A 13,423-nucleotide genomic window follows, 5' to 3' on the forward strand; every position below is an offset into this window, starting at 1 on the left:
AATAGCCATCTCCGCACTTGACCACGTCGAAGAATCTAGGCCCCTCTCCCCACCAGAGCACCTCACACGTAAGATCATCGTTTCTCTCCTCAAAAGCACCATCCTAGAAAAAATGTCATACTGAAAATGGCGCGCCAAAGTGTCCCGAGCGATTCATGGCGGGGAAAACTCCAAATTCTTCCACATGTCCGCCTCACACCTGTTTAGGAAAAACAAAATCTTCTCCCTCACTCGGGACGGCTTGGTGTTCACTTCCCACCACCAAATAGAATCTTCATGTGGCCAGCCACATATGAAGCTGTGGTTATGGACAATTCTTATCCATGCACACGCATCATTTTTTCTTCATAGCTACAATAATTTAGTTCACTAGACACCTTGCCGTCAAATAAAACTAAAAAAGTTCACTAAAGTTAGTTAGCCACTAGTAGTGATGGATGAAACGATCCCTTGCATATCGCGCGATCTGATCTTCTTGGCGAATGATGATGAATATCAATAGAATCTTGGAAGAGACTTTTTGCGTTGATTGGAGGGGCATATATAAATGGAGAAGCCTTTTTTCCTTTTCTTCCTTTTGGCGTTGTTTTTTGGGAAGCTTTTTTAGCTTGCTTTGCCGGTTCTTCCTGTCGGTGCACAAGTACGCATGCAAGCGCACGAAAGATGCATTTAGAGGGCATTATAATAATGACATACATCTATCTTTGTCGTTGGCACCCCTCCCCTGTCATTAGTTTCGTCTCATACGTAGTTTTTGCTCTTTAATTAGGACCTGGTTAGTACTAAAATTACAAGCATGACTAATCCGCGGTGACTAATGTTAGGAATATCTATCACATTCGATCCAAAATGTTTGTCCTTTCAAAATTATATTGAAGACCGGGCCATACATTTTTTTTAAGAAACACCAATTATAGTGTAGACACGCGCACTCATACAATGTCTACCAAAGACCAGGTCGGAGTTATGAAGTTTCAAGATTGATGAAGTTATCCTAGACGTCTCGTTGTCTACATGAACGTCGCCTCCCCAGTAAAACAATTACTAGTACCCAACAGAATAAATTGGTATGCCTAGATTTATCACGAGCTAGCCCATCATAATGTAGAATTGTTTACGTGCGAGTGTATATCTTGTTTTAATGTTTTGTTTTTTGTTTGTGCTTTAATGCTTGGTTGTTCATATTAACAATAAATCACTCCTTGCGTTCACAAATATAAGATGTTCCAACTTTTTTTAAATCAGATATGTTCATAGTGTGTTTGTTTACTTATTTCTTTCCGTACATAGTTCATACTGAAATATTCAAAACATTTTATATTTGTGAACGGAGGGAGTACAATACTTCCTACACTTTTCATTCATATAAGTTGCAGAACCACAATCATAGAAAATCTTGTAAATAATAAACAACTGATACCAGGTTTGTGTAACCATACCGTATACTACCTGACCACAATTTTCCACACTACTTCATATAGTGTGTTTGTTCACTTATTCAGTCTATACATAGTTCACATTGAAATATTCAAAATATTTTATATTTGTGAACCGAGGGAGTACAATACTTCCTACAATTTTCATTCATACAATTTGCAGAACCACAATAATAGAAAATACTTGTAAATAAGAAACAACTGACACCAAGTTTGTGTAACAATACCTGACCACAATTTTCCGCAGTTGAACCGCTCACGCGTATGATGCCCAGACACGCGTAAAATGGGCAGTTATGACTGTTTTTCACTGGACCGACAGTAGTGGCCAGCGCTATCGCCGTCGGCCGCCTCGCCAGGACAACAAGCCAAGAAGATAGTATATGGTTCCATACCCAAATCTAATCATCGACTATATATATGCGCCGGCGCGTTGATCAAATCGATCGTGTGATATGATATGGTTTTATAACGTCAACTCACCAACCCAGTTCGCTCCGGTGATTGACTCCATCATGCATCGATGTTTCTTCTCACTCTTTTTCCAGGATGTTGCTTACATATCAATGTTGATCCTCTCTATGACTTTTTTAGGAGCGATCCTCTCTACGATTTTTAACACTCAATGGTGACCACGGGTGACACAGGGGAGGGGGGCGGATTTTCTTTTCTAGAAAACACGCAGCTTAATTCAATCGAAATAATAGTTACATGGTTATGATGAGGGATCAAAATCCAAAGAAATCCAGCCAACCTAGCAACCTCATGAGCAACCTTATTAGCTTCTCTATTTTAATAATCAAAAGTAGAGATACGAAAATCACAAGCCATATACTAACAATCATCCAAAACTTCCGCCGCCGCTCCCAGCGATGGTCGTCCATTTTTCATGTTGTCAATAACCTCCAAAATATGAGAAGGAAGTGCAAGCGGGGCGCAGTCGAGAGGCTCCCATTGGGTTCCCCGCGCCGCCACCGGCTCCCCAGCCGCGCGTCACCGCCGCCGCGGCCAGCGCCTGCCGGCGCTTGCCCTCCATCCCCACTCCCCCACCCCCACCTCCACCCCTCCCTCCCCCCTTCCTCCCCATAACCCCCGCGTCGCCTCCCCGAGCGAGGCGACCGGGGGCCTCGTCCCCGACTCCTCTTTGGGCTCCCCTCGCTCCTCCCTCCCCCCGCCGTCGTCGTCGGGCGCCTCCGGGCCCTGCCCGCGTGGTGCTAGCGGCGACGGGACAACCTTTCCCCGCCCGCGGCCTCCACTGCTCGGCGATGGTGGCTAGCGGCGGTGTGCTTCGGCCGGCAGTGGTGGTGCTGCGTGTCGCGGTGCTCTCGACGCGACGGTGCGACCGTTGGCCGTGGGGCAGCGCGGAGGCGCTGGTGGCTGGCGGCGCCCGCCGAGCCCAGATATTGGCCCATTTGGACCCCATCTGGGTTGGGGCAGGCCGGTGGCTCGGTGTTCGGCGGTGGCGCTTCCTGGTGGTGGAGAGGTGGCGGCGGTCCGCGGGCGGTGAGAACTTCATCGATCGTCGAGCTGCAGCGTGGTGGCAGGACTGTCCAGGTCCACGTGGACCCGGCCGGGCCGTCGGGGCCCAGCAAGTCCTCGTCGCCGCGTCCGGTCGGCTACGCTGCAGGGGAGGTTGTCCCCTCCTTCCGGTCGAGTTGTGCTCGCTCCCGTGACCGGTGTCGTCTTTCCTTCTCTAGGTCTTGTGTTGGCAGCTCCAGTGAGGCGGCAAGGGTTATCCGGTAACCGTGGTGGCACAAGCTGGTGAGGCTCATGGGGTGGTGCAGTTCGAAGTGCCTGGGGTGGTGGTGATGGTCGTGGATCAGGAGAAATCCCTGTCGGATTGTCCGGCACCGACGCTGTGACGCCTGAGGGCGCTATCGATCCTTCCTGAGGGGCGTCAGGTGTATCCCTTCCCCACTATCCCTCGTGTACCGGGGAAACCCTAGAACTTGCTCGGGCAACAACGGCGACACCGTCTCATCCCTTCTTGAAGGTGTTGCTTGGTGCACGACGCTTCGGGATGCTGGGAGCGTGGTGGTACTTCTTTGGAGGGTGTAGCGGTTGTCGGGCTTCCTTTCTTCGTTGATCTACCATTGTCGGCATTTATTTCTCTTTTTTTTCTTGTCTTTCCTTTTTGGTGTTTCTGTGTTGTGGCCCTAGCAGGCTCGATGTATCGAACGTTTGCTTTATATATAAAGCGGGGGGACCCTTTATCGTCAATAACCTCCAAATTATAAGAGTTAATAATGAGTCGATTGTACCATCATGCTTTGCGCGAGGGACAGACCGAATCTGAGCGTCAAAGCTTCCACTTAGAACTTCCAAACCAATCTAGTCTCCAATTTACCCTACAATAAATTTTCCTTTGTCATCTCTCTGGACCGCCCCGACCATAGCCTTACTAAAGTCATTATCAAAGGGTTCATCAACATTAAGATTCACAAAACCCACGGGGGGGGGGGGGCGAATCCAATTCCCCTTTTAATAGAAGCATTTGGAGACGAAGCAAAAAACATAATTAGTTGTTAGAGCAAGTATCCCAATAGAAATCCAGGTAGCATCTTGAATCTTCTCTTTATGCCCCAAGCTTACACCTTTCCCACCATAAATACCAAGCAACAATGGCAATCATCTCATACGTATTCCGATGGCCCATGATAGATAAGTCTTGATTTGGCAAGTGTAGTAAGAATTCCAGAAGAAACCCCACCAGCACGATCAACTTCACACACTACGAATAGTTTCAGCCAACCTTAGCCTTCTTCTAACCTCCTTTTACGTCTACCATTGAAACACCATATGTTTTGTATCTTCTAGACCAGAAGAACAAGATGGGCAAAGGGGAGAAAGTTTTAGATACCTATTGGCAAACTTCCATATCTCTTATGGGAGGGGTGGGAATTGCCTCGCTTTCAAAGCTCAAAGGCGTTTCGTTGTGCATGCGTGTGTTGTGAGTTAAGCATGGATGCATGGGTCCACTTATCGGTGCCTTGAACGAGAAAACTAAGCTCTCTCTCTCTCTCTCTCTCTCTCTCCATCCCCTCCCTCCCTCCCTCTCTCTCATAGTTGAAACAAATCTCCTGTCAGTCAATAGCGGGATTCGTTTAGTCTGCAACCGCAAAATTCCTAGTGGAGGATTTTGGAGGACCTTGTAAATCCTCGTATTGGTTGGCTGGTATTGATGAGAAATTATGATACCACATCTTAAACCTTAGCCTAGACCCACCTTGGTTGAAGGTGATTGGTAAGAGAGAAGGCCGTATGGAGGCTTCATTTGTCGTTAAGATGGTGGAACAAGTGCTTCGAGTTCTTGTCCTGATAGATTGATCTGATGGCAGCAGCAGTCATGCGTCTCTAGGTTACAAAGGCGACGATGACACATAGTGAGGATGATTCACTTCTCAAAGCGGTGATGGCAACAAGGAAGGGGTTCCTCATTGACCTTCTTTATTTATTGTCGTGAATGGGTGACTCACCACAACGTGAATCGACAAGTTACATGGACGGCGGTGCTCTAGTGGTTCAAGGTGCTAGTGGTGGCAGCGATGATGGAGGTAGACACACTCGATCTCTCAGAACCGACTGGTGGTGGATATGGTGATAGTGTTGGCGATAGATATGGTGGTAGTAAACCTCCTCGATACACATACGAACACAACGGAAGCGGACGTGTGCCTCTTCCTAACATGTCCTTCCCATATTTTGAGGTTGATTAACCCCACACCTGGTGCGTCAAATGCATGGACTACTTCGCTATATTCAATATCTCTACAACATCATGGATGAACATCATGACCATGATCATGGACAATAATGTGACAATTGTGGTTGCAACTCTTAAAAATCAAGCATAATTGGTAGAAGGGCATCTCTAATGGACACAATCGAAGATAAGTTTACCACATGAGGAGTACAAGTTGTAGTTTGAGGTCCTAATGTATCAAGCTTGTATGTACAATCCCCACTACAACAAATCTCTACTCTTCCTAGCAATTTGTCAAGGACCTAAAGAACAAGTTGCGTAGACCTATGGAGTCCCAAATTCCAAAGAATGTGATCACACCACACTGCTCGTGGAGGTGCATTAGGATGTGCTCGTGTGCTCGGTTGGACACACAAATCATTGACTTTCGCAAGGTGGTCAAGGCTCCACTCGGTGGCACCAGTGGACTTTGGTAAGATAAGCAACTCCAGAATTATCGATGAATACACAGTCTTTGTTTCAACTATGGGGAAAGGTATGAACCTAGGCATAAGTGTTCTCATAAGGTGTCGGTGCAGCTCAATGCTATGAAAACAGATGATTCAAACGTTCAGTTGGCCAATGAGGTGTAAGAGGAGTTAGAGCTTCATGATACAACTACATTCGTTAAACAAAATGGCCAAGGCCCCTCCATCTAGCAGCACTGGTGAAGTACCCAGAGATCATTAGCTCTTGGATTATTGGTGAACACACGGGCTTTGCTTCAAATGTGGGGAAAGTATGACATATGCATTAGTGTGTTCCTAAGGTGTCACACAACTAAATGCCTTGAATATGGAGGAATCAAATATGCAACTGACCGATGAGGTATTGGAGGAGTTTAAGCTTCATGGTACAACCATGATTACTAAATGTAGTGGCTAGCACTAAAGATAAACATAACATTTGCATCATAGCAATTGTCAAGAATCAAGCCATGCATGTCCTCATTGACTCCGAGTACCGCCACGATTGTATGTGCATAGTATGTTCAACGCAACATGCCAATACACTTGGCCAAGTACATATGGTAAATTGCCAAGTCTCCAGGGTATGCAACATGTGCAAAACTTAAATTTGTGGTCCCAAGACAACACATTTTCCCATTGAGATGCACAATCTAGCTGGGCAACTACAACACAATTTTGGGAAAGGATTGTCCTCATGCGCATAGCGCCATGCCATGTGACTGGGATCGTCCCTTGATCACTACAAATTCCATACGGGGCTTGGCAGGACATCTGTGTTAACTACATCCAAGGGCTTCCCCTTGTGTATCATTTCACAAGATATCTATACTTCGTGCCTCTACATAATCCATTCAAGGCGCACAAAATTGCTAAGGTCTTCCTTGACAATGTTGTGAAGCTTCATGTCATGCCATTTACGATCATCTTCAATCGCAATAAGAACCACACAAATATGCTCTTCTTTGTGTCATACCATTCGTTCACGGGTGGCCAAATGGAGCATGAAAAATGCTTGGAGATGTATCTCTAATGTGTCATGAATGACACATGCCCAAGAAATGGCGAGCCTGGTTTTCACTCTTTGAGTTATGGTACAATTTCAAAATACCACACCCCTCTTTATTGTTATTTGTTGGCATTCTAAGCTTTATATGGTTGTGCAATCTCGATTTTTGTGTGAAGCCTCTTTGTCTAGGTTGGCACTAGCTCCATTTCGCAGTGCATAATTGGATGAAGCTGCAGGAAAATAAGAACTCAAACTGGCAAACAGTTTCAAGTACTGTTGAAATTGCTATTGTGCGCTCAATCAACCCTTTCATGCGCCAATCAACCCTTTCACGAGGTGGCATGCATATTTGTAGCCCCCTTCCAAATTTTTGAAAAAAAAAATACGCAATCACTTCTCAACTAGACATACCAAGCAACAACTTTTGTTCACCCTATATTACATGTCTCGCAATTCAAGGAGTTCTGATCTTATTGTAGACTTCTGTCTATTCTAAATTGTTGTAGGCGGTACAATTGGACATGCGTTGACCTAAACCAGCAGAAATACTAGCCACTAGATTGGTCAAGAAAGGAAACAATGTGATCCTTCAAGCTCTCATCAATAGTAGACTTTGAGCAATCCACATGGTGGGAGGATGTCAAATTGTCAATGTGGTCATATCCAGAATTGCATCCACGATTGCTTGGGGACAAGTAATGATTTCAAATAGAGAGACAAGTAATGATTTCAAATAGAGGGACAAATAATGTAGCTAATGGAGGTGTAGCACCCATGATGTATAGGGGTATAAGGGCATGTCCAACACGGTCCATCAAAACGCCCCTAAATGTCTAGACCGCGTGGTCCGGACACATTTTGCCCTCCAACATCATGCACTAAACATCCGCAGACCAATCCGGATGTCTGAATTCCCATAAACCCGAACCATAAATGGGGGAGATTTAGGGGAGTCCTGACAGTCCGCTTGGCCCACTGCCAGTTGGCGGGCTTCCATGCTATCTCTCGGTGACAGGCTTGCGCTCGTCCAGCACGGTTTTTGTGCAATGCCTACACATCTGCTCGTGGCCGTCGTCCTCAACAAACCCATCCTCGCCAAGGTTAACCAGATCATCTGAGCTTTCCTTTAGGTAGGTCACAAGGATGCCAACGGAGTGCCGTGTCAACTAGGCTAAGGTTTCTCGGCACCTTCCTTGGCGGCCTCAGTGTTCAAGATATCTCTCATGCATGCATAACACTTCGTACTCGTTGGCTACTCAAATGCATAGACCCCTCTAGCCCGTAGAGCCAGTTCCACCTCCTTGCCGATGTCAAGTCAATGCAGATCGTCCATGCCTCTACGTCGTGGACCGTCGGGATGGAAACACCTGCTTGTTCTAGTCGGATTGTTGGATCAATGGGAGTTCCATCGCTGACCTCGCCCCTTCGACTCTCACCATGGTGCCCAAGTGCACACCACAATTGCACTATGCGCCAAGGTCTGGAGGATCGGGCTTGGATCCGTGACATCCATGGCGGCCCCGAGCTCGCTGCGCTCGTGGAATATGTTGAGCTCTGGCATCGTCTCTGCCATTTAAACTCACGGAGATGTTTGACACGATGTAGTGGCGATGGACGGATATCGACAGTTACTCCGCCAAATCCTGCTACCTTGCAATGTTCCATGGCTCAATCCCCGAACATAACTCGTGTATCACATGAAAAACTTGGGCACCTCTCCATATCAAGGTGTTCACATGTCTCGCCTTCCAGGACAAATGTTGGACAGCAAATCGGCTTGCCAGCTGCATTCTCCCACACGATAACCGGTGTGTCCTTTGCGGCCAAGTTCCCGAGGACTTGCAACACCTCCTCGTCAGATGCTCTTTCTTTCAGCAAATTTGGCACAAGGTGTTGTCTTGGTGCCGATCCACAGCATTGTTGCCCGGCTTGGTTATAAGCTTCTCCGAATGGTGTGCACTTTCTTGCCTCAATGGCCCCACAATTCATCCCTGAGGCCTTTCCTCCATCAGTATCCCTGAGTCCTACGTTTCGGGTGTCCAGACTTCCGCAAACACTTTATCACCAATTTGCGGGAGAAACCCCGTTCGGACCGCCCCGCGGAGCGATACAGGACCGTGGTCCGGATGGATACAGACGGTTTGTGGGTTCGCCTTGGAGATGCCCTAACAGTAGTGCCGCATCATCACCACTCACCTAATACCACAACAATCCACGCACATATATTCGATGCTGCTCAGATGCTGTACTAACCAAAAGCAACGGATTAACAAAGTTTTACAGGTGTGCTTGTGAGTTTGTCCGTTCTTGACAGTACGGGAGGGCCCGCATGCAGACGCTAATCGTGAGCCGTCCGTTCCACGCATCGCTGTCCCTTGACGACAAAAACAAGCGAGTGTGATTAATCTGGTTTATAGCATAATAAAACGTAAATTAAGCTACAGTAGCAGTACACATCGGACGACGATGGGCTTACGACTGGAATCTCGGTCGTATTTGACATCATATATGCACAGTAGTACGAGACGAGAGAGCACATGCAAAATGGCGAGCATCAAAGGGAGGAGCGAAAGCAATCGCACGCCTTCTGGAGGCATTTAGGCTGGTCACAGTGGGGAGAAACTTAGGAGTAACATCACACACTTCAATACAACTTTGCTTATGTGGCATGTATTTAATGAAGAGAGAGGTGCTTGTGGTAACTAGCTAAGTTACCGGAACATCACACACTCCAAGAAACAATGAGTCTATAACCTAATAAATACATCGTTGCATGATACTACATAGATGTTCCTACCCACTATGAAGGTAGTAACATAGTCTAGAAAAGTGTGAAGTTACTAGCTTATGTTCTTGTCCATTATGACCAGCCTTATGTATGTTTCCACGTACAAATACATGCATGGCTCAATTTCCAAGTTCTAGGACATCAACAGGATGAACAGTATAATTGCATGTGCATGCACATTTAGATTAAAAGCATAGCAATACAAACATACAAATGCAAGCCCGTGACATACTCAGATACATACCGGTAATACACCTGTGGGCACATCCATCTGCTAAAGTGATTATGTGATTCGAACCACACTAAATCATGCTCATAATGACCATACTACTGTTAATCGCTAGCTGTGTTTTGAATATAAACAGAAACTCACGACAAGGAAAGGACTATACCTGATAGTTGACCATACATGAGTACTGCATTATGGTAACAGCAATGGCTCTACCAAATTAAGACTGGGTTCTCTTGGTTCACACGGCTAAAGTGTGATTGTACAAATAATTGTGTCCCCCACTTTGCCTTCTCTGATCTCTCTGTTGCACCTCAACGGTTTCTAGCATATGAACTCTACTGCCGTTGTACATACCACTTGGCGTAATGCTTGTGCCATGTCGGGTTGACATAATATTCTTACCCTATTTCCCGTTAGATGAAAACTCCACCGGCCTTGCTTTCATGTCACGCAGTGTCCAAATTAAACTAAGACCAGTCTGCGGATGAAAACGTGTGTGCTAGAGCTACGGACACATTCGTACGGGATTGGAACGAGCGTGGCAAATTGTGGTTGGGTGGTATTTGGTGAAGAGAAGGGCCCGCCCCAGAAAATCAAGGGGGAGATTAGTGGGAAATGGATCCGTAAGAACAAGTCCGTATGGGTTTTCCGTAGGTGTAGAATTATTGAGATGTACCCTAACTAATCTATTCTAGGTTGAGAATTTAACTAGCTGTATATGTATTATATGTGATGAAAAGTATATGTTTAGAAACTACATCCGCTTAAGAATCCAGTGATATATTTTTGACAACATATAACTTATATTTAGTTAGTCAAATGAATGACCTAAAACTACGCGCACACCATGTAAACCGAGACGGAGGGAGTAATGGTTTTGTGAGGAGAACATAACATGCAGTCATTTTACCATCAATGACCATGTGTTTAAAGCAGATAATTATTAACATGTACACTAGTTGCAGGCGGCAGAAATAATCAAATCAAGGTGGCCATCAATGCATAAATCATGGACGCTTGATCCATTTATTCACAACCAACGAGATAAGATGTAGCACAAACAATGTGTTGCCAGCTTTTTTTATAAGGTTTTGATGTAGTTGGTCGGTTTTATTTTTGCGGGTCTTATGGGATGGGAATTGAACATTTTCATGCATGTGAAATTATTGTGTTATAACTAAACAGGGTTGGATGAATTGCCGGTCCCATAATTCTTGATGAATATTGGGCAACGTGGAATATGTCCATGCGCATGCATACGTATCAATTAGCTAGCAGCTAGCAAGAAAAGCTCGACCATTCATAGCTGGCATCTTTTATTTGTAAGCACTCATCCTAGGACCCGATGGAGATACTCTTGGACAGGAAAAACGACATCTGAACGAGACGCTGGCGTGCATACTATAGCTACGTAGACTACTACAGGCCGCGCGTACACTCCGCTTTGAGCTACACCAATGGACAGTTGTGATCTTTGCTAGCCTTGAGGATATGCAGACGAAAAGGAATGGACCGTGCAAAATTTCCAACAAAGATGGAGAGAATGGACCACGCATGTAGATATCATGCATGTGATCTTCATAATGCATATTGCACGCGCGTGGGCATGCACCAGCTATACAACAAGTACAACTATACACAAGCATACAGATCTGCAAAGAACTATTAATACGGCTGGGCAGCCAGCTAAAGATACAACAATACGCATTCATATTTTAAAGTATTTTACAGTGGTAGGTAGAGTACGTGCATAAATAAAATACGCGTATGTATTAACGTTTGCCAGCAGGACAAGCCAGTGTACGAGCGAGCACACTGATGTGTCATCGTACGTGTACGTGCGTGATACATACATTTTTCTTAGGACAGTGTACGTGATGTATACAAGCATGAACGGATTGACGCGATTACGCCGATGTCGACGGATACATGCACAGACAGGGCATGTATGGTGACACTGGAAAGAAACTAAGAAGAAAACTGTGCAGTGGTACGCTAGCGGCAGCTAGCTGCTAAAAGCGCTACACTACGAGTGACACTCATGCATGATGCATGGGGGGGGGGGGGGACCATATGCGTGGAAGGTGCGGCCTCACATCACGTAGGGACAGGAGATTAATTAGTATTATTACGGATTGGACCCTCTTAATTAATTGATGGCTTGTCAACAAGGGTGGCCAGGGCTTGCGGCTTAACCACAGCCATAATTAATCGAGGATTTTAGCATAATTAAGATGAATATAAGTAGGAGTACTACTACTAGGAGAGATATCGATAACTCAATTGTGTGGACTAGATGTGTACAGGACTACTGGGACATGAATGAATCTTGTATTATCATCAACGGTGAAAGAGTATATATGCAAACCTTTTGAAACAAATTGTAGGCAAAAAGGCCTAAGGGTTGTGCCATAGGTATGATGCACACTATATATGGCTTTCTTACAAAAAAAAAATGAAACTCCATGGGCACTAGCACCCACGGTTTTATTGATATAGAAGAAGCATCCCTCATGAGAATTTCAGAAATTCGTCCCCGACGTGGATCGAACTCTGGTCGTTAGGTTTACAATCATGCGCCCCCAACCACTGGGCTATGCCCACGTCCTCTGTATATGGCTTTCTTACGTGTATCCCAAAATACGGTGACGTGGCTCTCTCTTGTGCCATAGTTTGCGCTTAGCTTGACTATACGAATAAGATCTCGGAGACTAGAGTGGTAGTGCGAGTTGCAGTCATGCATGTACATATCCGGCACAGCATTAATTAGGTTTTGTTTACGAATTAAAAGGGGGTCATGGAAAGTGATGTTATCGTGGAAATGGAGCCCAGCCGTGCTGTCCTGCTGTCATGTCCTGCTAAAAGTAGTAGGGTAATTTGGACCCCCCAACACTGACAACTAACTAATCATGCATTTGCAGCCTTTTGCCACTCCTAAATTGTGTTATTTTGTTATCTTTACTTACATGTTGACCATAATTAGGAGGTTATGCATAGACGAGAGGAGAGAGGAGAGAGATGGGAGAGAATCTGTCGGTTGGTACGTACATACTCTATATTACACGAAGACAATTGTGTATTCTACATCTTTGTAGCATGTATAGCGTAAGTACATCTGACCTGTTATCATTTTCTTAACTAGCTAAGCTCCGCCCACAAACAACGTGTATGTCTAAAGACATAGTAGTTGCATTTGATGCATAAATGCCATTTCTATGTTGGCGGGTAGCTGTATTTTCTCTTAAGAATAGTATAAGGTTCATCTATCGTTGACAAACCTTTTCATCTCAATCAATTTGGCCATTGTATACAGGAAATTGCAGAATATATATGTCACTACGCTTCAGAGGTCCAATACGTCACTAACACACCTCCTATAAATATTTAGTGTATGTACATTAGAACGGCGGGGCAAGTTAGATTCTTCCTACCCTCTCTCTACAGCCAGGCAGCCATGGAGCTCATGGAGGCCTAAGCAAAGCGACCTCCTGTGTAATGCACGCTCTCTGGCACGCCCCACACAAGGGCGCCTGCGCCACTCCTGCTATGTTGTCCCTGATGTTCATCCATGACAGCACGGTACCATGGCATGGGCGGATGTAACAGGTTGTGTTACATGTCCTCTCCGATGTCCTCGTGCCAATTGACATCTAGGTCAATCTCGTATGTTGCCAAACACTACCACGTTGAAGCATATATTGTCTTCCTCGACATGTTTGTGTCAGCGCCCTCGCCCATTACTCCTTGTC

The sequence above is a fragment of the Triticum aestivum genome, chromosome 1B (genome assembly GCF_018294505.1).
Source record: "Triticum aestivum cultivar Chinese Spring chromosome 1B, IWGSC CS RefSeq v2.1, whole genome shotgun sequence".
Taxonomy (NCBI): Eukaryota; Viridiplantae; Streptophyta; class Magnoliopsida; order Poales; family Poaceae; genus Triticum; species Triticum aestivum.